We start from the raw sequence: 27,500 nt of genomic DNA, 5'->3' as shown, positions 1-27,500 counted from the left end.
ACAGTAATAATTCCTTCAAGAACAAACACATCAAAGAGTAAAGCAGGTGCAATCTGTGTTAACAAGGAACACAGGGCAGAGCAGTGAAATCAATGGCAATGAGGAAAGGTGTTCTTCTTGACTCTGCGTGACCATCACATTTTGGCCACATTTAGGGAGCTGGTTCAGCCTTCTCTGAGCCCACTGTGCAAAAGTAAGTGAGCTGGTTGTTTCAAAACTAAAAAATGAATGAAGATGCATTTTAAATTGATTTTCTAATGTGTATTGAATCAGTATAATGATGTAATAGTAGAATAGTGATGCAAAAAGCAATTTTTAGAGAAAGAATAAGTTAAAAGCATTTGGACATATGAAAATTGAGGGGAGGGGAATTACAGTTTTATAAAATTTGCCAAAGCTTACTTACAAACACGTCATTTTCCAGAGATACTAACTATTTTTATACCCAAGTTAAGGATTTACATATTAATTACAACCAAATGTAACTAAGCATTAGTGCACCCAAACTTGCTAACTTTGTCCCTGGAAGAAACACTGAATCTTCTCCCAAAGGAACAGGATTAGCTAAGTTCTCAGGTCAGATACTCAAATTATGTAAGGTATGAAGTCCTACAAAGTATATATTTTCCTGTTTACAATTGTTAGCTGAGTTTTCTATCACCCAAAATTTTCACCTTTGTACTAAATAATGAGCCAAAATTCATTAACTGTCTCAAAAAGAGTGAAGTGCTTCTACTACAAGGAAATTAAATATATAAGATTAGTGGAAAGAAAGGGACCACAAAGTAACAGTTAACTAAGATACACAAAATTATCTATAGAACTGCTGATGAAAATAACCAAAATATGGTTATTGTAAATGTCATGGGAAATTATATGGAGAAGAATTGTGAAAGAAAGCTATTTAACTGCTTTATCACAGGATTTTTCCATTCTCAGGGACAAAAGGAGACAAAGCAAATACCTGAAAGACATAGATGCTTGTTGGGCAAAAAAGACTGTGAATGTTGATGAAGACAGAAATCACCTTTCCTATACATCTGTAAACCAGTGAAGCAGGACAGTTGCTTCTAGAGATATGCAGCAGTTGGTTTTACTGCATTAATTAAAAGTTTAATTTAAATTACATGAGAATTCTGTCTTATTTTCTTTTTGTTTTTCACTTTGGATAAAATAACAGCATTTGGTATCTACATTTCTATAGAAAATGTTTTTCCTGAACAAGGAATATATCCTTGAATATATTCAAAGTATATTATCTTCATTTGTGAAAAGTAAACTACAAAATAAGTTAAATATTGCTACTTAGATGACTGCTTCAAATGATCACCGCAGCTAAAAGCCCAAACATACAAAGAAATAAAATCCCATTAGTCTCGATTTCCTTTTATTGGAAAATGTTAAGTAGCAGAAGTAAAGTCATGGGTTTGAAAAATGTGAGGTTTTATTCTGGAGGTGACCCCTATGCTCTCTGTCTTTGCTAGTATCACTAACATACAAAGATTGTGTTATATGACATAGGAACAAAACTGTAACAGCTTGTTGGAACAAAAGCTGCTCATGAAAGCCATGCTAGCCTCTTTAGAGCCTATCCCTATTTCCTTTTAAGTGCACAGGAAATTTTTACTCACAGTATTGGATTTTGGGTTGGGCCCCTTATAATTTCTGAACAACTCATTAAGCAAATGCATTAAATGCACAGACCAAAATGATAATCATAACCATTAACTAAGAGACAGAAGTCACTGAAATGTGTTATTTGAAATTGAATAGACCCAAACCACATAAGAAAGGAAGGCAGATAAACTGGGAGCTGCTTACAATTCCCACCTACATGATATAGTCATCAGCACCGCCACCATTGCAGTTAAAAATCTACAACCCTGATTTTCATGAAAAATTTCATGTTTGCTTATGTCCCTAAACCATCACAGCTATCCCACCACCCTCATAGTGTTTGAAATGTAGCTCACAGCTTTCTGTTACAGAAAGTACCAAAAGCAAGTAAATTAATCAACAGCAACTTTTGTTAACGAACCCCTTACAGTTCTCAACTTGAGAAAGACTTTTACCATCTATGAGTTTCTGTGGTCTGAAGGGAAAAAAAACAAACCAAACAAACAACCAAAAAACCAAACCAAACCAAAATCAACCAACCAACCATTAAAAGGCAATAAAGTTTATTATTTACTAATGCACACAGTGTAATTGGCAAAAAAGGCTTCTTAACTGTAGCTCCATCCTTTAAATTTGATTTAACATAGTTCAGCATTTTAAATGTAGTACCAGAGTCAAGACAATGCCCAAGAAGTCATTGCAGTGCCTAGGGCTCACATCTACAAGTCATGCTCTGCAGCTGATGCCTGATGCAGATTCATTAGAAGTTAATCACTTCACAAGAGGTACAATCACAAGGATTTTAAATAAAAGGACTACATCAAATCAGTCCTTCTTAAAAAGAGTTCAGGTTTTACCTTCTTTCCTAATGTTACTGTAGAGCTACATGAAATACATTCCAAAAGGTACAAATCCCATTAGCTCCAGAATACAATTAGTTATTACAAAATTATTATCATCTATGTCTCATTAGAGAAATTAAATTTAGTTTTTCTTTGTTGCAAACTTATATTCCAGCTGGAGACTACAAATGCAGGTCTTCTATTTTTAAAATAACAGTGCAAATCTCTAAATTCATTAATAGAGAACAATAATTCAGACAAAAACTGTCTTCATTTTCTCTGCTAATCTCTGTGCCTTTTTCTCACAGCTGGCTTCATTCTGTAAAGGAGATATAAAATATAAGAATCAGAAAGAATTGAAAGGAAACTGATTTTTGTCCAAATTTCTCTTGCCCAAAGACAAGATCTAAACTGTTCATGGCACATGTTCTTAAATCTTCAGTGATAAAGATAATACAATCTGTCCAGGCCATCTACTTCAGTATTTAATTATCAAATTGTGAAAATACTGGCTTTGTTTTTCTTTTTTTTTTTCCCCCTCTAATGCTTAACATAAATCTTTCTTCCTGCAAACTGAGCTCTGATTTTGTCTCAGAACAAACACAGGTGTTTGCCTTCCCATTTTCAGATACACTTTACATATTTGAACACAAGCCATCCCACCTTTTGTTGTACAGCCAGAATTAATTTTATGTTATTTTGTTCATTCATATTTTTGTAAAGTTCATATTTTGTTCAAGATGTTAGGCATATCATGTTTTCCAGCAGCTTGTTCTTACTGCATCATGTTTTGCAGCATATTTTTCTCTGCAGATTCTCAAGTTGTCCAAAACTTTAATGAAATGCAGTCATCAAAACTGAAAAAAAAACCCACTCCATTTTAGTCTTTTTCAGTTTCAAACACAGTGGACGTACTACTTCATATATCTTACTGAAGATATTTTTATTTAAACATCTAAATATTGTGCTTGATTATTGGATTGTAGTATGGCAATTCTGATGGATATTCAGGATAGCTACCAATACTCTTTCACCCTTCTTTGCAAATGTGTCATTTGCTATCCTATGTTTTTTATTTTATTATTCCAAGATTCTTCACTTTTACATATTTCTGTCCTTAATATGGTTGTTATTTTTTCTGAGGCATCCTGAGATCTTTATTCTGTGTTGTTCCTTTACTATAGGATTTTTTTACTAATAGTACTTTTATTTTCATCCCAGAAATCATGATTTCTATAGTTTCATTATCACAATCATCAGTGTTACTTTTCATCTTCAAATTGTCCCAGAACTCTATACTGACAACTTCACTGTCAGATGCATTTCACCCTGTTTTCCTTCTTAGGGCTGAAATAGCAAATGTTGTCAACACATTCCAAGACCTTAATATTTTAATATTTTGCATCTTGTTATATGCTGGACTTCTACCAAAGTTCAGCCTAGTCTGAAATTATTTCATCTGCCTCATCACCTTTGCCTGATGTTTCATGCTGACCGTGAAAGCACCTTTGTGTTTTTTCTCTTTTATCACCACTATGGACTTCATAGATTCTGCCGCTCAGAGCAAGCTTGTGTGCCTCAATATATGAAATAATATCTTACTCCTCTTCTCTGATTGTCATTCCTAATAAGGTTTCATATTCTATATTCATATTTGAATCATGAGACCTAACTACTCTTACGTCAAACGGATGATTTTTATCTGCTTAATTTGTTTTTGTTCTCACTTCACAAGTGGATGTATTACTAACTGGGTTTTCTGATAGTGCAGTATGACAGCATGGGTTTGAAACCTAGTGAATGCACAGCATTAAAACAAATGTTAAAAGTAATAATATTAAGGGTAATAGAACCTTTCTAAAAATAGGAAGTATTTGATGCAAATTTTAGAAGCAAAATTTTTCAGCAGCTCAATAATGCTGAGAAGTTGTCCAGCTGAGCTAATATCATTGCTACCCAATCGCCAGATATTTATCCCAGTGTCAAAGTGTATTTATATTATTATATTGTTATTGCCTTAGGAAAAAATATTTCTAATTAGTTTTTATGCCTGTATTTCTAAATCATACCAGAAAAAAAAATTAATGGACAGTCTGGTACAATTACGCAGTGTTTACGTACATTTTACATACATTAAAATTTCCTTAAGATCATCTACAGATGAGCAAGAAAATCTTTTAAGTCTCTTGTTCTTTTTTGATGATTCATTTAATTGCTGTATTAGTAAGATATTTAACTAATATAATTTAAAATTTGTGTTTTCTAGAAAGTGCATCTTGTTTTTGAATATTACTCTTATGTGTTGTGTAAATTATTGTATTTATTTTTATGTCTTGTTCAATGAATCGCTTGTGAACACTTTAGGAGACAAATAACATGATTTGGCAGTAATAGCACAGTACACCTCTTATGTCTGATGCACCAGCTACTCAGAGTCAGAATAGGGAAACTTAGAAAAATTAAATGGTTGCAGAACTATGAGCAAGAATTTTCTCTGAAAACCCAGATTTCAAGCCGCAAAATTCCCTAGCAGGATATATACTTCAGTAGTGAAACAGAAAATAAAGCAGTATGTTATTATTTATTAGGCTTTTTTGTTGATCAGATAGAGAAAAATCACACTGCCTGTAATAGCTACTAAGATGTACAATTTTCAAATTAGCTTTTTCTTAAGTAAAAGACAGAACACATAGTTCTTCCAAATTCTGTGGACTGTTCACCACTGCAGACATGCAGTATGCAAATTAAACATTTTTACTCCAGCTGAGGCTGTACTTTGCCCACTGAGTGATTTATCTTTGCAAGAAAGAAAGCAGCACTTGCACCATTAGCCTTCCCTGAGACTTTGCTGGGGGAAGCTTTCCACATCATTTTTATATGATTACAGAAGAGTCTAGGTATAAGAACCACCCTAAATAGAAATACATCTGGGAATGTCCTGGTCATGGACCTTGTATTTGCAGTTTTATCCATTTAGGGCACGGCACAGGCCCTAAATAATTCTTTAAGACAGCTGCAAACTGTTTTCACCCTTTGCTGTGAAACTTTCTATCATCAGAATGAATCTGTTACAAAATTGTATTAGCAGAAACTGACAAAATTTAGAAGTGCAGTAGTTTATTTGGAAGAGTTTGTACTTTTGAAAAAATCTTATAGTGAACAGTAAAGCAACTGCTGGCGCACTAGAACAATCTGTAGAAATAATATTGGTCTACTAACATGTACAGATTTGTTCTCCAAAATCAAAATAATAACTTGTTAAATGTATTTATGTGTTGGTTCTTTTTTCTTTAATATCTGTATGTGGGCCTTAAAGGCCCATGGAAGTCAGATCTCCCTGTCAGTTCAAAAAAAAAAAAAATACTCTCCATTTTTAAGGAGAGGTGCAGTAACAAAATTAAGAGAAAACAGCATAACAAAATAAGCATTCAACTTAGATCTTCAGTTGTTCTGCTCTTCCATTATTTTCCCATTCAGTCCTTCTTCCCTTGGCTGTTTATTTAAACTGTAAGCTATTTAGAGTGAGGGGGTTGCTTTCTGACTCATTGTCCATACAGATTGCTGGAATTCTGTACTAACAAGCAACTATTATAAACAATAACACATATATTCTCTTTCATACAAGCACAACAGTTTTTTTCACAATCAAGAGTAAGGCTTAGACACCTCAGAGTAGAACACCGGAAATTTGCTGAGATTAAATAAATGAATGAGACAGATCCCTGGAGTTAAAGTAGAGAATTTGGCTGTGCCAGACCCAGCAAGAAGTGTTGAAGAGACAGAAGGGAAGTTTCTGTTAAAGTACTGGAAGGGGTTAAAAATGAGACAGGAATGAACCACTCTCGTGTGAATATAGTTCTCCTTCAACAGAGCTGAAAGCTTCCAACTAGAAATTTCACATTACATAGCTTCCAGGTAGTTGAAATTGCCAAGTCAAAACACTGTTGGGGGAAAGATTGCAAGCTTTGCACTGACACTGTTCAACAGGTAACCGTGACTGGGTCTGAAAGAAGATATTTCCCTTCTCAGTGGCCAGTTCAGCAATATCGCAGTGACACTAAAACACAGTCATTTTACAGACAGCTCTATTTTTATTCTAATCCACTTCTTTTTTTAATGGAAAAATTTACTTTGTCAATGCTAGCCAAAAGCAGTAGTAAAAACTGCTTTGGTTTCAAAATGGAAATACATAATACATGCATTTATCACTGAAGACAGAATATAATCAACAGATTATCAGATTCTCTTGATGAAGAAAATTATGATGTGTGCAATTGCATGTACTGAGTCTACTTAAGAGGGAAACATGATAGGGAGGTTTCTTAATTCATCCAAATATCTAGATGTAAAACAGAATAGTCACTATATGAAGAGAATTAATTCATTGTTGTATTTATGGAATTTTTAAGAATACATTCAAAAAGTGCAATAAACATCTGTCCATCTTAAAGATGGGGACTCAAATCATATTGCAGAAGAGAATAAACTAGATTTTAGTCCTGAGTGACAATATTTCTATTTATTATAACTACATAACAACAATTCTACATATCACAATGATTAGTAAATTAGATTCTAAATGCCTTTGACTGGTCCTCAGTGCATTTCTGTATAAATTTTGCATAAAGTCATTATTTTTGTCGCTTTAGTTGAATTGATATTACCTGATTATTTCAAGATAAAGCTTTAAATAATTTTTCTTTTTCTCACCTGTAAAACCCATTCTTCTTGCATCACAAAAAAACTATCATGAAATAAAATTACTAATACAAAATTTTTCCCAGTGTACTTGGAACTACAGCCTAGAAAGCCTAAAGTTCACTGCAGGCAAATTGATACTGCAGTAAAAATGATACTGAAACCTGCAAATAGTGGACACATGGATCAGTACAAATAATGGACCTGTGGATAAGTAATGATAAAAGAGAAGAATGAACTTGGCTTTCTAAAGTCAATTTCTCACAAATGTCTTGGACCACTCTAGATCACGTCTTAATTTTTCTATTACATGTAATCTTCATGGATCCAACTCTAAATAAACAGAATGCTCTGTATGATTTCTTACATTTCACTAAATATATTTTCAGATGTCAGTTAATTCCTGGCACAAATGAATTTGGCAGAAGGTGACAAACATAATCAAAATATGTGAAAATCACTTATCTGCTCAACACTAACAACTTTCTATAATAACTACTTTTTTAATGCTGTTACTTTACTATTTCTTTAACCTACTTGCTCTACAGTTCATGTTCCATTTTTTGTTTGTTTTTTCCTTTGCTAAATCTATTTGTTTTATATTTAGAAATCTGGTGTCTAAGACTGTGGTTCCAAAAATCCTTTACTTCAGAAACAAAACTCTGGAACATTATTTCTTTCTGGTCTTCATGGGTCTGTCTAGATGTCTTTTGAATTATTCTTTCTCAAATGCAACACTATGGTAAGAAATAAAAATAAAGATAGAAACTGAATGAGAAGCAGAAATTACAGTGAGAACTAGGTAGAGCATTAAAAAAATGTGCCAAAGGCCAATTTAAATTTTTTGGTGTAGGGAGTTTTTTATTTGCTAAACCTCTCTGAGCAATTTTCTTAGCCCCTCACAAACAATTAACAAAAAAAGGCTTTCCAAATTAACCTTATTATTCAGTGTTTCTATTTCCCATTTGCTATATTTTCATGATTGCAGTCTGCATCTCAGATAATCCACATCTTTTTTGAAGAATCAGGCCTGGAGAGTAAGCACTGAGATAACATGCAGAGAACAAGATAAAGAAGCATGGAAACCACTGGGGAGCAAGAACTGTGGAGGAATTACTTTGCAACCAGTCCAACTTATAAAATTGCTCATTTGAGGAGGATTTTTACCTGTTTATTTAAAAAAACTCGAAGTTTCACAGGTGAGAAAGAAGTGTGAGGCTTTAAATTGCTATTAGTTACATGTCATGCTCACCATTATTTTCCCACAGCCTTTACCATCCAGGTGCCTAAAGTTTATATCATGTATTTTTGATACAACTACCTACCTGTGTTTCCAAATATATTCGCATCTTCAACTTTTGCTGCTGTCTTTACAAATCCAAAACAATTCCACAAATATGCCTCTGATATAACTAAGATCTTCCACAGAATCATTCATGGTGCATGGATTGATAGATTGCTATGTGCTGAATTAAAGCATTCTCTGGGAGTTAGAAAAAAGCCTGTCTAACTCATGCCACTTAGAATGTAAAATTTCTGAAACACCCATTCCTCCGAAGTGTCCTAATAAATTGTGCACATTCACTGAGGGACTCGAACAGTTCCTCTCTCTTTGTAAAGTTCAACCTTCTTTAAAATCTTACCAGAGTCTTCACTTTTTACAAAAGAAGGAAGAAGTTGGTTTAAAAGTACTTTCACGGGACTATTCACGAGTGGGAATGTGAATGGCCAGGAGGCGAAGCTGCTGCTGCAGAAACAGGGAAGCCAGAGCTGCTCCTGCATCCCCATCTAGTGGAGAAGAGCCCTTGCTGCCGATTCCACAGCTCCCGAGCTCCGTGAGTGTGAGTTCCTGACCGAACCTCAACTGATGGATTGCACACTACCTGCTTTATCTAAATCTTTGTGCCCAGAGAGCAACTAACTTCCAGACAGGAGGCTGGAATTTACATCTAAGTGTGTCCAAATAACAACCTTGGAGCTCTAGATACCTCACCTTTTTTAACTTTTGCCTCCTTGGACCAAAACATTCAGCATATTTTTTTTTTGAGCGTCATAAATGTCACGTTTGGAGGTGAAAAACTAGAAACTGTTCCCTAACTGACATTTGGAGTAAAGATTCATCACAAATAATGGGTTTATTGAAAATTAATGAGCCACCAAATCGGCCTAATTATTTTAGGGAAATAACTGGGAACAATTTACTCAACTCCTGAAACAAGGACAAGAAGGAACTACTTGAAAAATCATGTCTATGGGGTAAGCATTCAAAGAACAGAGAAAGATTTCTCACACTTATCCTTTCTTGTAACATTAAAGCAGTAACTCTAATGCAATAGTAAGGGAAATAGTAAGGGAAAATTTGATTCCAAGACAAACTTTACATCCAGTGGGGCTAATATTTAAAAGCTATATTAATATTTTCAGTGACATTAGAGGGACATGGTAACTATTCTCGAAATTTTACTGGGGCAGAGGTATCATAGTGTATGTACTTCCAATAGATTTCAGCTATTAAATAGTGTCATTCTTATCTTCACAGATGTATGTAGCATTTAGAGTTTTTCTCCTCAGGGACAAGGTAACTATTCTCAAAATTTTAATGGGGCAGAGGTATGTACTTCCAGTAGACTTCAGCTATTAAATAGTGTCATTCTTATCTTCACAGATCAATGCAGCATTTAGAATTTTTCTCCTGACCTAACTGTGTATTTTCATACCTAAATACATTCACAGAACCACAGAATGGGTCAGGTTGGAAGGGCCCACAGTGCGTCACCTAGTCCAACATCCCTGCTCAAGCAGGGCACATGGCATAGGATTGTATCCAGGCTTGGATATCTCCAGTGGGGGAGACTCCACAACCTCTCCGGGTAACCTGTTCCAGTGCTTGGTCACTGCACAGTAAAGAAGTTCTTCCTCATGTTCAAGTACAACTTCCTGGGCGCCACCACACAAAAAGACCTGAAACCAAACAAACAAAACACAAACCCCAAAGAACTGTAGCTATCCTGCAAGACTGTAGTGTTAGAGTGAAAAGCAGATTTCTACCTAGAGAAGGGCAGGAGGTCAAACACCACTTCAAAAGTTCCCAGTGCTCCCAACATTCTGTGGCATGAAAAGGAAGGGCCTACATTTGATTAAAGACAAGCAAACAACAAAATTCGCTAGGTGAATACAATAACCTACTTTACACTTTTTTAAAAGAACTCATCTAACTCTAAGCAAACTCACTTGCACTTTGTTCTAATCAAAATCTTGCATTTTATTGCTGTTATTTCGCAAAATTAGATTTGCTTCTACTTTCACTTTCGAAGAGCATGTTTACAGTTGTACACCATGTGTGCTTTCCAGATTAGATATCCAGGGCTGATGTTGAAACATAAACTGAAAGTGCAAAACACTTTTCAGACAAGAAATCATGCAGCAGCAATAAATTTAAATATTTTAATGTCTAGTATGCTAAAGGAAATTATGATATCAGTGTTCATGATTTGTCAAACACCAGCACAAGTAACTCACCTTGCCTGGCCTTAAGCAGACAAGAAACTCAAATTTGTAGATCCATTCATATCACTTGGGAGGTTTCTAGAAAAAGCTCTCCTGCACTCATGCAAAAAGTTTTCTTCTGTCAGAAGTCTTTCCACATGTTTCCGGTTACCAGTGAAGGTCTAATAAATAATAATTTAGATTAACTTTAATAAGTTGGAGCAAAATCACTGATTTCCTCTTGCACTTACTTTAAGCTATATTCCTTCCCTTCTTCCTAGAAAATGTAAATGCTCTTGCTATACGGTTCAGTGTGACTCAGGCCATTATCCTATGAGAATCCAAGAATAAAAGAAAAGAAAGGAAAAGTATGGTTCTGAGAAGGAATATTGACCTGGAAAATTTGTCAAAGATGGAAGATACTGAAAGGAAAATGTTTAATTGTAGGCATTAACATCTGTGTAAACAACACAGGGATCCAGTACTGTGACCCTAGGAGATAATGTGAGGAAAGGAAATGGAATTTCTTGTATTTCATATGGCAATAGACTGAAGAGGCTAAGAAGATGATAAGGTTTTTTACATATTTTTATTTTGTTTAGAAAACTTTGAGGGATTGAACTGCTACTTGGAGTTAAGGAGAAGCAGGAACTGAGAACAAAAGAAAAAAGACAAACCCTGGAAATTTCAGCTCAATGACTCTTTGCATAACACTATTTTTAAAAGTTAGTACAAAATTTACAATTTTCTTTAATCTCCCAGCAACTGCAGTTGGGAAAGACTGTATGTCAAAACCCCATACCATCTTACCTTAGATATTTAAGTGCTTAAATTGGGAAAGGCAGATTGGGACCCCAGCACTCAGGGTCAGGACACCTCCATTTCTCCAGTTATTGCTGAAGAGCTTCTGAGAGGTGACAGGTAGGAAAGATGAGTGCTAATATCTTTACAAACAATTCTATGGGTGAAGGAATGGGTGTTAACGTCTTAGAAATGAGTTTTACTACGTCTACTGACTTCAAGGGGAAGGTTTGTTACAGATCCCAGACAGCTCCTGAAACAGGCAAGGGTCCGCGCAAGCCTCAGCTTCCGAAATTTGGGGTAAAATGACAGGTTCAAGGGGGAATATGTGGTAGGTGGCCCGGGAAGGCTGTACTTTCCTAGTACCTCAGCTGGTGGGAGAAGGAAGAAGGCAACACGCAGCCGGGAGTTTAGGATAAAAGAAGGCCGCGTCCTCTAAAACCGCGAGAGAGAAACCCGGCGGGCGTGTGCCCGGGTGGACTCTCTGCCATCATGCGAATAAAGTTGCAGGACTCCTCTGTCTCCTTTATGGACGCTGGCTTTTCATAGCGTGATTTTCCGTACACGCCTGAGCCCACCTGAGCAAAGCAGCCGCTCCCCGGGCCGAGCGTGGGGACGATGCTCCGGGGACGATGCTCCGTCTGCAGGGATGGGGAGAATGCTCACCTGGCGGGCAGGTAGGCGCCGTCCATACGGGGTCTACACAATTCTCCACTGGGAATCATAGAAACAAACAAACCAGCAAACAAACAAACAAAAAAGACAACACCCGCCCCCTCCCCCAGTTCACCAATTACTATTTAAACATTGTCACACGTTTCCACAACACTACGAAGAAGACATATTAGAAGACTTGATCAGATGGCATTTAAGGTCGTTTTGCGGGTGAATGGCCGCTGCCCCCGCTTCACACCGCCTGTACGAAGTGTGTTCACTACCCTGAGCTGCCCGCGGTGCTCCAGCGCATCAGACCCCGAGGCCGGACCCCACTCCGCCTCCGCCAGGCAGATTCCTTGGGATGGGCAGGGAAGGGGTTAAACGACGAGCCGCGGCGCCTGGAACCCGGCGGACTGTTCCATTACCTCGAGAGGGGGGACCCGCATACACATTGCTAATTATTCGCTACCAGATAATGTTAAGACTCGAAAAGGAAAGCTATAAGCAGTCATTATAAAGCATGAGAAGCAGGTCTGTGAGTTAAAACAGGAGAACCTGAAGTAAAATCCTGAAGGCATCTCCGTCTTTTCTCCTGCGTGGGCGAGTTGCGCTCAGCCCGGTCTGAGGGAGGAGGCGAGGCGGCACCCCGGTAGCGTGTTTGGGGCTCGCAGGGCGCTTTAGGAGTTTTAGATACACTTTAATTTCTCCTTTCAGCATGGCTAGAGTTTTCCTCTTCCCTGGCTGCTTTAAACAGGCCTTGTTTGCCTAAGCGGGACTGGGAGGAGAGGAGGAAGGGCGGGCAGGAGAGCGGTGACGGCAGGAAGGTTCTGAGGTGACAAAGGCGCGGGAAGCGGCCGGAGCAGCCCGGGTGCTGCTCGGTCAGGGGGTCAGTGGCTTTCTTTAGCTCAAATAATTATCGAATCGGTCGCGCCGAGCCCAGTGTAAGAGATGTGACAAACAGGTTTGGGAGTCCTGAGAACAAGCGCGAGTAACTCGGCCGGATTTCACAGGCAGTGCTGGAGAGCCGGGGCTGAGATCCGCCCCAGGCGGTTCGGGAACAGGCGGAAGGCGTCCTCAGACATCTGCTCTCACCAGTGTTTTGGAGTGTCTTAAAGACATTGTCCGTGTTCTTTAGGATCGACTTAATAATGTCAGAATAGAAAGGGGAAAAAAGCGCCTTTTTTTTTTTTTACTATTAATGGTAAGAATTAAGAAAGTGAGGAACCGCGTTCTTAGGTCTGCACCCTGACAAAAGGAAACAGGGTGTTTCAAGTCTTATAAAGGAGCTGGTTTAAAAGCAGCTGTTAGTGATAGAGAGCTTTCCATCATACTAAAAATATTTCTGAGGAATCATAAGCATGGGCAGTGCTTCCCAGGCAACTATAAAATGCCAAGCCCACTTCCTTTGAGAAACTCTGAAACTTAAAAGTAGAGCAAAACCACACAGTATTAACAAATTTGGAGCTTACAGTGAGGGAATAGGAGGGGCATTGTCTTCGAGAAGCAAATTTAATTTTTGTAACATTTTCTTCTGTATTATTTATAAGAAAATTTCTTGTCTGCCTAATTATTCTTCAGTATCAGCCGAGCAGTATTGTTTCAGTAATACTGTGGTAACATAGCAGAGATGGAGAATCCACACATTTCAGAGAAATGTATGAGAGATTGAACTACATTATTACCCGAGTCCCTCGGGGGTGCAACAGTGAAACAGCACCAGGAAGTGTGCTTTAATCATTATTCCTGCACTGGCTTTTTTTGTGGCTAAATGAGGATCTCAGTGCTATGGACTAGCAACCCAGAGTCTTTCCTGAGCTCTACATTGCCAAAAATAGTGTTTAATTTAAAAAGTTGCAGTATGTTTTTTGCAATCAAAGGGAAGTGTATATGCTAGAAAAAACCTATTGGATTAACAGTACTGTAATTTTTTCCTTGGCACATAGGGAGTTCTAAGAGGTTGTCTGTAAAATTTCTGCACGTGGAACCCCCCTCCCTCCCAAAATTTCTAGGGGCAATAATTAAATATTATTCTACAGCTACCTAAACATGTAGTTGTATTCCTATAGCCATGTTATTACAGCTCTATAACTTCCCAGAAATTACATATGACATTTTCTATTTCAGGCATTTTGACAGCAGTAAATAGCATTTTGAATGAAATTTTTGGGAACTGGACAGATTATATCTATTACATGTGAAGAACACCAGCCATAAAGAAGTCTCATATAGACATCTCTGAACTGCTTTTAGAAGAGGGTAAAGCTGGTAGAGGCCTGGTAAGAAAATCTTCATTTAAATATACACAATTTTATTGCTGGGAGGGAAGATTATTCAAGGAGTGAGAAGGACGAAGAAGGTGTAACTGCTAAAGTTAATCAGTTTGGTAGATCTTGAATGTTCAGCTGTTACATGGTTTTATACTAACTTCAAAACAGCATGAAGATCACAGGGATGATGTGTAACACAGTGTCCATGGTAATGAAACAATGCCTTATTCCCAGGCCATCAGACATGTATGTGACACTCCTTCCCCTGTAGGCCATGTTATATATTGAGTTAATCATCAACAGTGAAGGAATACCAAGGATTTTTCTCACTTTTCAAGTTCTAGATGGTGTTTATAAGAGGGTATAAAAAATAAGGGGATGATAAGGATATCATGACTAACTGTAAAATAAAGCATACTTCCCAATAAAATTCAGATGGACTAGAAAAAAACACATTTACCTTTATAAATCTAGTTTTTAAAACCAAACCAAAACATCCCTAAACATCTGTCTATCACTAATTTTTATATGATCGATTTTTCATGAAATTTAGTTCTTAAGGAAAGCTCAGATATGGGTACTATCCCTACCTGGCATGACCCTAGGCTGGACAGTTAACTTCAGTACTTCTGGAGTTATTGAGGCAACATCCAAGTTTAGCAGTACGCAAAGTTACTCGCAGACAATCATAAACACAGCAGAATATTTACATTTTAAATTTTAAAAAAATTGCCCTCACTAGTATAAATGATATTTGGTGTGAAAAAATTTAGAAAAGGAAAGATCATAATTTTAGGTCTGCACATATATAACAATTTTTGTGACAGTTTTTTCATGTAAGTGCTCTTTGTGCTATTCTACAATTCAAACAGAAACTTATAGCATGGCTTTCACAAATAATCTCTTTGCCAGTAAATTATTCCTTATTTGACTGAACTTTTTATCCATACATTATTCAATCACAAATTCCTTTTCTACACTATTAAAATGGCATTCCCACCAAAGTCGGTTTTTCACTCACTTTCTACTCATAGTGCATTCTTCTTTGGGCATTTGGGTATTCTGTAAACGTGATGTATAAGAAAAAAATAAACCCAGTAAGATAATTTGTTATAGAGATAGACAGAGATTTATAGACTCTATCTATATAGATATAGATAGAAACATCCTCTTTTTAAGCCAGTGATTGTTTAAGTGAAGCAGATAGAGGTTCACATAATGGATTATTTGGCAATGAAGAAAAATCAAAATAGGAAAATAAAGTAAGGGCTTTTATATGCTGCCTCTAACCTTTGGGAGCAAGTAAGAAGGAAACAATTCAAAAGGATAGGGAAAACACAGCCTAATGGCAAAGAAAAGATAAACATTGCCCAAGGAAATGCAGGAGGAAAAAAGCACTTTAACCAGAGGAGACTAATCACTAGTGTAGCCTGAAATAAACAAAAGGCTTTCTTAAGTCTGGAAAAGAGGGGAAACAGCAATGGAAGGTAAGAAAGTAATGAGTAAGTTTAGGAAAAAGTCTAGTGAATTAAAGTATATAAAGTATTTTGTGGCATGTCTGCACATATTTTCCTGATAGGGAAATGCATATTTTGAAAGCTGTTGGGTTATTGTAATTTATGGATCTATTTAGAAAGCAACTGTCATTAAAATTGGCAGTGTATTCTTACTTAATTTGACTTGGTTAATGTAGTGTTTTTGGTCAGAAAAAAGAGATGGCATCAGATGCTTTGATGCACTCTGTTTATAAAGATTGTGTGTACATTCTTTTTCTCTGAAACCATGTGAATGTTTCACTCAAAGTCTCAGCTCCTTCTTGGTTGATAGTCATCTTGAACCTCTCTTGCTCTGCTTTTCTTACAGCTACATTCCCAGTGATTGCTCAGGCCTGTGTATGGGTATCTGTGTCTTCTCTGCATCTGTTTCTATGGCATTTTACATCTCTTTTTCTCACACATGCCTATCCTCAAATATCCAACAAAACATGTGCCAACCGCGTGTCTTTGTTTTCGGTGGTGACATGCACCCATATTCTTGTGGAAACTGGTTCTTTTTTTTTTTTTTCAGAAAGTTAAACTACTTCTTACAGTGATTTTGAAGAGCGCTGCCTATGACAATTAGCTGTAATGCATTTTATCTAACAGCAATTTTATCCATGGCAGACCATGTTAATAAATTGAATCCAGCATGGAAAACAATACTAGCAGTAGCACAGGTATAGAGATCACAGCCTCCTCAAGAGAGTCACTGTATCATTTTTCATATGACTACTTGCACTGGAATGCAATCAACAGTAGAAAAAGTTGGCAAACCTACCAAATGTACAATAATAATTCAGAACTACAAATTTACAATGCTGCGTACACTAGTGGTCTTTCATTATCGTCACACTTTTAAAATTATTTCCACTTAAACTATAAGCTTTAAGGAAACTGCTTATGCTTAGTGTGTTTTTTCTCCAACTGTATACCTTTGAGACAAAAATTTCCTATGGTGAATTCATCTTTTAATAGATGAATTATGTTTAAGAAACGTTAAGAAGTTGAATATGTATTTTAAAATTGTGGGAGGATAAATACAGAAATGTAAACATCAAAACCAGGAATTTAAATACATCATGATCCAGAAAAGGATATTTTTTCATAAATAGATAATTTTGATCTGATTTTTAAGCTGCATCATCTAGCCAGAGACATATATTTGCATTTAATTTGGGTTTCTCCAGGTCAACAGCTCAGTTTTCTGGACCACTATTGTCCCTGTCAAAAGTTAAACCAGAAATTTTAAAAAGGCTTTGTGCTTCAGAATGCACAGTATTGCAAGTTTGTGAGAAATTAAATAAGTGATAAATTTATACTGCTTTCTGGTTCACTAATGGAGCATCCACACATCTTCTAAAGTCCTGACAAAGTAGATGCAGTGCTATTCATCCCTGTGGCCATGCTGAGAAGCAAATTTCCAGCACATGTCCAGATACATTAAAAAAAAAAAAAAAAGAATGAAAGTTATATAAATGGAATATTCGGCATTCAGAAAATAACAGATGATGTTTTATTTATCCTTACTCCTTTTCTTATCTTAAAATCAATAAATTACACTTCAGAAGTAATTTTCATTACAAATTGATGTTGACAGCCATAACCCAAAAGAGTGCAAAAGTTACTTGTGCTCATTTAATTTTATTGCACTATATGTTTTCTCCTCCCAGTCCCACTGTAACATCCTTTTGTAAAGGCCACAGGATGTCTAAACCAAGAGGGACATCTGCTACAGGTTAGAAGTCTAGTTTAGACACTGTGTAGGACTTTTTAAAATGTCATCATATGAACAAATTTTTCAACTGATAGCCAAATTTCAATGAACTTTCTTTTATCAGATTTCTGAATAATTATAAGGTTATTAATTGCTTGAATAAAAAAATAATTAGAAATGTGAATGTGATCTATCCCTAGATGGAGAACTACAGTTTCTTCTTACAGTTTCTTCTCCTTTTGTCAAGTCACTTTGAGAAGATTGCTTTAGGCGTGTCTCTAAAATGCAACATAAATGGAACATACATGGACATTGGAAATAATCTGTCTAAAAATTGCACATCTCTTCGAACAGACCTTGGCACAGGCTCAAAGCATGCCAGCTTGCACTTTCCCAGACAATTCCTGTGCACAATTTAGACATTAGTGTTGGTCATAACCCATTCTCAATGGGCAAAACATGCATGTGACTATCCTGGGTAAAACGTGGAACATTTGGTGGCTGCAAGCTCCAATGCCAGAGAACAGTCCCAGGCATGTTTAACCTATATTTATACGTAGCCATTTCATGATTTCGCTGAGGATAATTAACACTTCTGAAGAATCAGAAAGTTCTCTCTTCCAAGGAAGCAGTTTTTAAAGGCCTGAGCCCAAGACACTTTTTTTAACATACGCTATATAGATAGGCATATCTCTGTTTTAAATCTTCTTTTTCTGGCAAGTTCATTCAAAATGGAATGGCAAGGTATGTTATGATATTCTTAACTTTTTTAATGCATACAAGTATGACTTTATGAATACAGAGCTGAATACAACAACCCTTAAGGCCAATTTTTAACTTCAGTCCTTTGCCAGAAGATGAATGTCCACATTCACAGTTTACTTTAACATTCAAATTAAAGTACCAGAGTTTTGTCTTCTCATTTTTTCTCCATAGAAACATTACTGTACATTTTAATATATGCCTGCCGTAGAATTCATACTGTGTACAAACAGAAGCTCATTCTTAATGTGGTAGAGAGTCACTTAAAATGAAACAGTACCATTTAATTTAATATTAAATTCCTGTTAGTCAATTAAGCTAAATAATTAGAAGAAGGAAAAAATACTACCTCCATATGGCTTACCAGGAAAAAGAAATAAAAATCAGTAGTTTCCATGAAGTTGTAAACTTAAAGCAAGTAACCATACAAATATTTGACTCCTCTGGCTTCTCTGGCTTTTTATTTAACGTGTACCACTGTGAGTTTCATATTCAGATTGCTTACTTTTCACAGAATATCTCCCAGTCAATTTACAGTTACATGGTGTTATTATTTGTTCTGTGAACTAAAGGCAATGCAAAGAACATAACTTTGTATTACTTGTCATACAGTGTACATTATTAAATTCTTCCTAATCACTGTGTGATCCAGCCTTAACACCAGATTCTAAATAGAGTACTTAAATTTAGGATGATATAGCTAATGATTGTGTTACTGTATAGAGATAATAACTTTCCTTTTTATAGGAAAGTTCTGTCCAATTGAGAGGGTATATAAAATAAATAGTCTTAATTTAAAAATATATTTTACTGACATGTCCTAATTATTTTAAAAATCTACCTGGCAATACATATACTGTAATATGGGTAATATACGTACCTGTAAATTACTAGGAGGTAAACAGAATGCACAGTGCTAGTGCATCACATAACTTAAAATGACAGGTACTTGAATGTTATACTGGCCCTTAAAGAGACAAAAACGGTAAAAACCAATGCATTTTTCATTTATTCTACAGAAAAAAATCAAATTACAACAATCATATCTAAGAAAACATTGGTGCCAGGTGTATTTTTACTCCAGTATTACATGGTGTCCATAATTTATGAAGCTGAATAACAATATGTAGCATTCAGGGAAGTTAACATCAGAGTGAGGAGGGCAAAAGAGGTCCCTTCTCTACTTTGAGCAATGCTATCTTTGCATTTATAAAGCTTATCTCAGTACACAGCAGCAGCAGTTGTAAACAGCAGCAAGAGACATACCTACAGCTTTCCATATATTTTGTGAAAATTATTTGAGTGCTCTCTCCATGAATATCTTTAATTCCTGCCTTTTGAATTAAGATTTACTTTGAAGAACAAAAAACGAGTCTGAAGTAACAGACTGGACAAATAGCTTAAAGTTATGGGAACTCAGTCATTTGTTTTGGGCAAAAGATGCATTTGCCCTGGACATCAAAGGGAGCAGGATTAGGTTCTAAAACTTTTACCCTGAAACTTGCAGTTCATTTTCTAGACTACATAGGTGTGGATTTGCCCGGGGAATTCAGAGAGCTCTGCCCTTCTCCACACTGCAACCAGCTTTGTTCATGCAGTTTATGCTCCTTAGTGTGCTACAGTCATGGTTGCATGGCTGCATAGCTCCTCCCATAGAGATTAGGGCTATCCCCACCCCATGACTAAGGCCTGGAACAGAAATAAGGTGTAAAGGCTTTTGCAGCAGTTATCAGGTAATCTGAAATACTTGATTTATCACTTCTCTGGTCATTTCAGGCATAATGACATGAACCCTATGCATACTACAGTGCTTTTAGGAATATAGTGAACATCCATTCTGCAATAGATTGTTGTGAGTGAGCTTTTGAAGCAGAATACAAGGAACTGCTTGTCTGAATGCAGTCAAAGGATTTGATCTTTCATTTTTAAAAGCGGAATAAAAATATTTTATTTCCCTTAAGGAAAATAAAATCCTGATTTGCTCATGTGTGTTACACACCACCTTCTCTCTTAATGGTTTAAATTAGTTGTTCTCTTGTGCAGGTAATACAGCATAGTAGTCAAGTAAAATAGCCATTTCTACAAGTTCTTTTAGTTGAGTGGTATTTTAAAAGCATTAAATGGTCTAGTGATATTCTCATTGAAACCATAATCAAATAGGTGTTGTGCCTGACCATAGAACCATAAAAAAACATATTTGGCATTTGAAAATTAAAAATTCAATGTTCTGTATTTTATTTACATATTAATTCACCAACTAAGAAAAAAATAATTATTTAATAGGATTACTAAAATTACAGAAAGCCTCCATCAATATAAATTGGTAACAATCACTTAGAAGTAGATTGAAATAGTATTCCTGAGCTTTGTAATTTTAGAATTACATTTTCCTGGAAATTCATAGATGTGTAAGTATGCATATATATGCTATATGAACTCCAGATAGGTAGTTCCTTAAGTTATATTTTATTTCCAAGAGAACGTAAACAGTTTTCCCCTTAAGTTACAAAGTTGCAATGTATTAAATTCAGTGTGAAGACTTAAGGACACACTTCATTTGCAACACCAATTATTTACCTTTATTTCGAATTGATAACTTCAAGTTATAAATGCATAAACGATTATAGGATTGGGACTCTTTATATTGACTTGGAACAAAGATCTAATATATTTTTTTCAGAGCCTAGTTTACTCTGTCTCTGTTAATACGTGCCATTAGAATAATAGTATTTCCACTGCTGAATTACCGTGTTTTCCAGTGCCGTCTTCACTTCTGTATTTAAAAAAAAAAACCAAAAAAAACCAAACAACCTTGTAAACCAAACTTTGATTCATCCAAAATTATGAATTTTGTAGTAGTTTAAGCATAAGAGAAGCATTTGAAGTCTATATTAAAACCAGAGCACAATTCAAAAAATCCTAAGCATTGGAGAGATCAGGTGCACTGGTGTAAGATTCTATCCCTTTGTGCAAATAACATTTATCCAGCGCTGAAAGGGTGTGTTTATATGTCACAGGGTATTTACAGCTGTGTCCAGCTGATTCCTGGAGTCGACAGACAAGGAGTTCTTCCTTTAGAAATGAAAGGATTTTTGTCCAAGTATTGAGCAGCAAACGACATTAAGTGAGTACTAAAAGACATAGTTACTTCATGGGATATAAATGCTTTTCCATTATTATCCTGTGTTATGATTATTCGGTTTTACCTGTAGAGAGGAACACCAGAAAGTCTTTCAGATTAGGACATGCTCTTTCTCCAAACACTCCTTCACAACACACAATTAAAATATTTACAGTAAATATAGTGGCGGTGGAGCCTCAGACTCCAGCGAAGGACATTTCACCTGAACATCAGCATTTTCCCCGGTGCTCGTCCAAAAAGCCCGTTTTTGAAAGCCACTCCCTTTTCGTATGTCCATCTGGAAATCCCTCGCCCCGGCAATGCTTTGAGCAGCGGGTGTTTCGGTTCCTGCGGCGCGGCCTCTCACATCCACACCGAAAGGGCATGAGCGGCGACAGTAACTCCAGCGAGTGTCCCACCTCCAGGGGCTGCCGCCTCTGAGGGTTCAGTTTAAGAGCCCTTTCCAGGTCTGCCTCCTGCGAGGCAGCCTTTTGCAGTCCTCCTCCACCATGCTTAGGCAGGACAGAAAAATAAACACCAAAACGTGTATTTTTTTCCGAGAGAATCCCTTCTTCGCAAATCCTCAGCGGAGGCTTAAGCATAAACTTCGGTCTCGTTCCGCGCACCAAAAGGCCGGGATGAGAGAGAAAATTAAAAAAAGGGGGGGAAAAAGAGAAGGTCGTGCAGCAGGGAGAGGAGCTACGCAGGGGAGGCTCTGCCGGGAGAGGCGAGGCAAGGGAGCCCCTCCAGCTGCAGCGGCGGAAGCGGCGCTGGTGGAGCGAGGGAGCGTTCGGGCGAGGAGGAGGCAGCGGAGGGAAGGGGGAGGTTGCTGGTGTTTGGCGCCGGTGGAGGGAGTCATTCCTGCCGCTGCACTTCCGGTCGGCATTTTGTTCTGAGAGGGAGCGAGAGAGACACACAGAGGATCCTTCCCCCTCCTCCTCCTCCTCCTCGCCCTTCTCTCCCTCTGCCCCCCCGCTCGGTACCGACTCACCGTGCCCAGGCCGCCCCTCCCCGCCCTCCTGCGCTCGCACTCTCGGAGGGAGCGGCGGCGGCGGCGGCGGCGGCCCCTTGGCAGCGCTGCCCCTGGGCCACCCTCCGCTCTCCCCGGCTCGGAACCGGTTCGGCGCGGCGCGGCCCGACCCGTGTTGATGTTGTGAAGCAGGCTCGGGGGGAAGGGATTTGCCTCGGCCGCACACCCCCCGGCTCTACATGTTCGCTGCACTGAGGAGGAGACGGAAGAGGAGCCAGCCCCCCTCCCGGCCCGGATTATTGTTGTTATATTATCTCCCCTCCTCCTCCTGCTCCGCGGCGGCGGCGGCGGCCCAGCGGCGGCGGCGGCCTCTCTGAGGAGGGAGGGGGGCGGATTTCTCTCCCCCTCTCTCGGATTCTCGTTGGATTCAGACGCCGATTTGCTCAGGTAATCCCCCCTCCTTGTCTCCCCTTCCCCTCCCTGCCCTCGCCAGCAGCGGGCCGGGCCTCTCAGCCCAGCGGCCCAGCACTGCCGGGAGCAGAGGGGATTAGCTGTTATCCGGGGTAGAGGGGAGTAAGTGGCAACCGGAGGTGTTTATTTCGCAGCCCCCCTTCCTGCTCGGTCGGGTTTGGCGGAGGAGGTTGGTTCGTGCCGGGCTGCCGGGAGGCCCAGGCCCGGCGGAGGGCGCAGGCCCGCCGGCCAGCGCCTTTACTCCAGCTCGGGGATTAGAAAGGCGAAGCGGCTGCTCAGTGACAGGCCTCAACCCGAAAAGAGCAGGAGGAGGAGGAGGAAACAATACATTTAGTCGCAAATGTGCACTGATCCTTTCCCATATTTACAACTTCACCTAGGGCAAGGAAGGGTCCCAGAGCAGACAGCCCTCTGAAGTGGGGCAGAAGTGGAGGCATAGGGGAGGAGAGACAATGTAAATACTCAGGAACAAAAATGCCACTTGTCTTTGCTATTACCTTGTTCTTCTAACCAAGTGTGTTCTGAACATTCAAAAGTTTAAATGCTTTTGGTTTTATAATTTGCAGATGTTTCATTTCTAAATAACATTATTGATTAGTATGTTAATGACTTAGTATATTTATAGCATAAAATAGTGCTTGAAGGATGATTGACACAACACGAACACCTGCAGACCCAAGAAATACAGATAGCATAGCATATTATATTAGGTATTCCGCACAATTTTGGTGTCTGTGTCCTGTATACGCTACAGGAATGTATGTTAAAGGAAGAAATACCATTTTCTGCTTCTAGCAAACGGAAAACAGGCAAGGGATCGTGTGTAAAGTGCTGTGTTTGTGACATTTAAGGGACCAAGGTGAGGTTGAGATCTTAACCAAAGTACTTGAGAGTCACATCTAAATTTATTTATGTGAAGTGTGAGGAATCTTAAAAAGTGTCATCTTGTCAGGCTGTATCACTTTGAGATCCTGAGGTTGTTATTGGCTGTTTGTGTCCATGATATTTGAATATGTAATTAGGTGTAATTTTTACAGGTCAACTGTGTTTTGAAAATGACTGTTTATTAGTCTCAGGTCTTTATAAATAACTAGTAGCTGATTTACAATAAAGTAAATCTTGTACTTATAAATGGTAGAGTTGTAAATGTTGCTAAAAACTCCGGCACATATAAACAAACGCCCTGTGAACTAATAAAAATGCTTCTACAGAAATTACATCGCTGCAGGAAATTTTAAGATACAAAGTTTTCATCCTAGTAGAGAGGAATTTTGTTAGTGGCAAATGATTGTTGATATTTGTTACATTTTCAGCAGGATTTTTAGTTGTTCAGGTAGATTTGCTGTTATAAAACATGGTTACTATATCTAATAGAGTAACTTTCTGATGCATTGTGTTCAGAGTCTTGTAAATGAAACTCTGCTATCGTGCCTCCTGCGTGCCCTGATACATGTTTAAAAGGGTGAAGTTAATATAGCTGTCACGTAGAAGGCGTGTTTTTAATGCTGTAAATCCGTGTAGTAGTCAGTAGCGTGTCCGTGATTTGTATTGGTCAGGGAGCAGTTTGAATTTTAAAAAGCCAGAAGATCCTGCTGAGCCCCAATCCCGGCCTCCCTTCCTCCCACTAATCTCCCATTCCTGTCTTTGTGCTGCCTGGTCCTGTTAGACACTGTTTGCAACAGGGCCTCAGGCCTACGTGCGTGGAGAGGAACCATTTACAGTTCGAAAAAGCAGCTTTTTATTTTTAAACTTTGTGAGATGCAGAGGGAGCCACTAGTCGTCTCTAACTGTCCCCACCTCGGTGTGTAACAGCGGAGTTGCTGTTTGCTTTTGCCCTGTAGTGTGCGTGGAGACCGAGTGTAACTCTGTTTCGCAGGAAAGAAAGGACTGTGCAGAAGTAGTTGTAGTTCTTGGGTAGTTTTCATCATCAGGAAGCGACATTACAGCCATAGCATTTCTTGCGTCTGTGTTTCAGGCAGCTGCCGTTATAAGAAGAATGTGTTTGTTAAGCTAACAGTAGTGAACTTTTCTGACTGATTTTTCATTTAAGGAGGGTTGCTTTAAATATTCTCGATATGAGCAGGAAATGAGCTACTGTAGTTACACAGTTCCTGTCAAGTTTATCTTGCCAGGGTTGTGTGGTTGTGTTTACAGCACCCTTTTTTTTTTTTTTTCTTTTTATCTTTTTTTTTTTTTTTTTTTTTTTTTAACTGGAACGGATGGACTTTTCTGGAATGAAGAATAGTTGTATTTATAAAGGGAAATATAAGATGTCTGTTTTTATTTGTAATTAGTTTTTTGGGTTTGTTCTTATGAGCTGTATGAGGTTAGTCGTGAATTAGTTGCTTGATCAGTTTATATAGTTTTACAGAAATATTTAAAGTTGAGATATTTATAAGAGGACTTATTTTTCTTTTGAGTTGCATGTTTTAGCATATTTGAGAGTGTGTGTGTGCATACGTGAAGCAGGCTTGTGGCATTTTCATACTACTTTTTCCCTGATGTTAAGAGTTTCTACTAAGTGTTTATCACAACAGCTAGCTGCCTAAGGACAATGTATTTATTTTAGTGATGTTATGGAAATACAAAATTAATTATTCTTGAGATGTTAGTTGTAACTATTATTTTATCAAAAAGAGAAAAATGCTTATTTCTACATTTTATTTTGTACTTTTTCCTGCTTTTTGCATTTTGAATTTACTTCCTCTACACAAGTTGTTTTTTTCCTCTCAACTTCTTGAACATTTTACCTAAGGTTATTCCAACAAAAATCCCTTCCTGAAATCTTTAGCTGTTGATTAAAGCTGGTTTTATACTTTTTAAAAATCAAAACATAGAAACAGAAATGTCAGTAAAATAATTTTTTTTTAAATTTGCAATGTTTAAGTTTTGACTTAGAAGCAACCGACAGATCAGAGAAGCCAAATTATATACCTAAGCCCTTTTGAAAATCATTATTCTACATAAGAGCACAGGTACCCCATTAAACCTTATGCTTGAGACTCCATGTACATAAATGTTCATACAACTCTTCTTGCAGAATCAAGGCCATAGATAGTAATTTCCTTAGGAGAGAAACTTTTTGTTTGCTTGTGTTGTTTTGTTAATTTGTTTGTTAGTGATTGTTAAGGTAATATAACTTTAATCCTAAATGTTTTGTGTATATAGTTCTCTACAATATAAATAAACAATATTTTGGACGATACTAGGTAAAAAATGTGGATTGATTTAAGCTAGAGATTCTATTCCTGTTTTTATATGTTCTGTGGCAACTGGACTTTCATGTCTATTATATTACAAAATGTTAAACTGATTATACCAAATTTATGTTAATATTTCTTAAAAATTGCACAAGACATATGAAACTTCTGGATAATTGCTGTAACTAGAGAGAAAAATATCTACTTTTATCCTGAATATCTAGATCTAGGAAAGAAATCAAGTCTTCAAATTCACAACTTTATAATTTCTAGAAAGTATGCTAGAGGAGTGGGTAATATTCATGAATGTGTGTAATTTGGATAACAACCATGGACATACTTAATCAGAAAAACATGAGTAGTTGCAGCTTTAGAATTCGTTGACTGGTAGGTGTGAGGTGGGTCTTCAGGTGTTAGGGTGGTTATTTAGTATCACAAAACACTAAGAATATTTAACATTGGAAAGAATGGCCATTTCAGTATCATACCACTTATTTTAGATCTTGTTTTTCATTTGCCTTTATTAGAAGTAATTCAGGTTAGGTTAGCTTCTGATTTTGAAACATCAGCAGTAATGAGCACTTAGTTGTAAAGAGATATCTGCAAGGATATGCTTGAAATTGGTTATACCTGTGTATTGTTGCTAATAACTCTATACAATAATGATCTCTTTTAATAATGAAAAAGTATTCTTGAAATTAAGAAAATAAGTGTTTGACAATTGCAAACTCCTTAATATAACTCATGTACATTTATATTTTTATTTTCTTTGTATTGCAAACATACTTTTTAGTAGCTGATCCTGACTCCCAAAAGGTGTTAAAAAAGCGCTTTACATTGACATGTATGACGTTCCATGAGTAAGGAAATTGAGTTTGAGGAGATTGTGCAGGACCTGTGATTTGTGTTTCAGTTCTTGTCCCTGCTGTTAGCCATAGAAAATCTCCCCAGCAAAAGGAAGGGAAGAAAGGATTTTGGCCCATCTGTATGTGGAAACTAAAAGGGATTCCAGTCAGATTGAATATGGTTGTTAATACTGTATTTTAAGGTGATTACTTAGTCTGCACAAATAACTTCAAAAGAATGTAAATATCCAAGACCAGTTTTCATGCTGAAGTCATAAAAAATTCTAGAATAAGTTTATTTTATGGCCTTTAGAATTTGTATCAATTTTAAGTGTAAGTAATCAGAGATCTCAGATTCTTTTTATATGAGTAGATAATTAAATTTTTCATTTTATTGCTGGGGTTTGATTTGAAGTGCTCTGGTTTTTGTAGCAGCGTGTATGTGTAGACATGCAATGCGTTTTAGAGGAACAGTGTCAGAGAACCCTAGGCTGCAAAATAAGGGAGTACT

At 37.4% G+C, this 27,500-nt stretch overlaps 1 protein-coding gene and 1 long non-coding RNA gene across 9 annotated transcripts in view; one reads left to right on the top strand and one right to left on the bottom strand.

The window, feature by feature from the left end:
• Positions 1–2,227: 2,227 nt before the first annotated feature.
• On the bottom strand, positions 2,228–13,219 carry LOC132086763 (uncharacterized). Of its 2 annotated transcripts, none has more exons than XR_009420439.1 (4): positions 10,677–13,219; positions 8,483–10,118; positions 3,123–3,316; positions 2,228–2,778 (listed from the first exon to the last, which is right to left on the bottom strand). It is a non-coding gene; the product is annotated as an uncharacterized LOC132086763 (long non-coding RNA). The 2 variants fall into 2 exon arrangements; XR_009420438.1 differs by having other exon boundaries at positions 9,875–10,118.
• Positions 13,220–21,407: 8,188 nt separating this feature from the next.
• The window catches only part of NIPBL (NIPBL cohesin loading factor), a 147,764-nt gene continuing 141,671 nt past the window's right edge, over positions 21,408–27,500 (top strand). Inside the window, exon 1 of one of the 7 annotated variants that reach the window (XM_059492651.1) lies at positions 21,408–21,506. The gene's annotated coding sequence lies outside the window, so the exon portion shown is untranslated. Of the gene's footprint in view, positions 21,507–22,333; positions 22,921–27,500 lie in introns of those variants that run through there. The other 6 variants (XM_059492655.1, XM_059492653.1, XM_059492652.1 and 3 more) reach the window with 6 other exon arrangements.

The sequence above is a fragment of the Ammospiza nelsoni genome, chromosome Z, assembly GCF_027579445.1.
Source record: "Ammospiza nelsoni isolate bAmmNel1 chromosome Z, bAmmNel1.pri, whole genome shotgun sequence".
NCBI classification, from domain to species: Eukaryota; Metazoa; Chordata; class Aves; order Passeriformes; family Passerellidae; genus Ammospiza; species Ammospiza nelsoni.
This window is presented reverse-complemented; position numbering and strand designations above follow the sequence as displayed.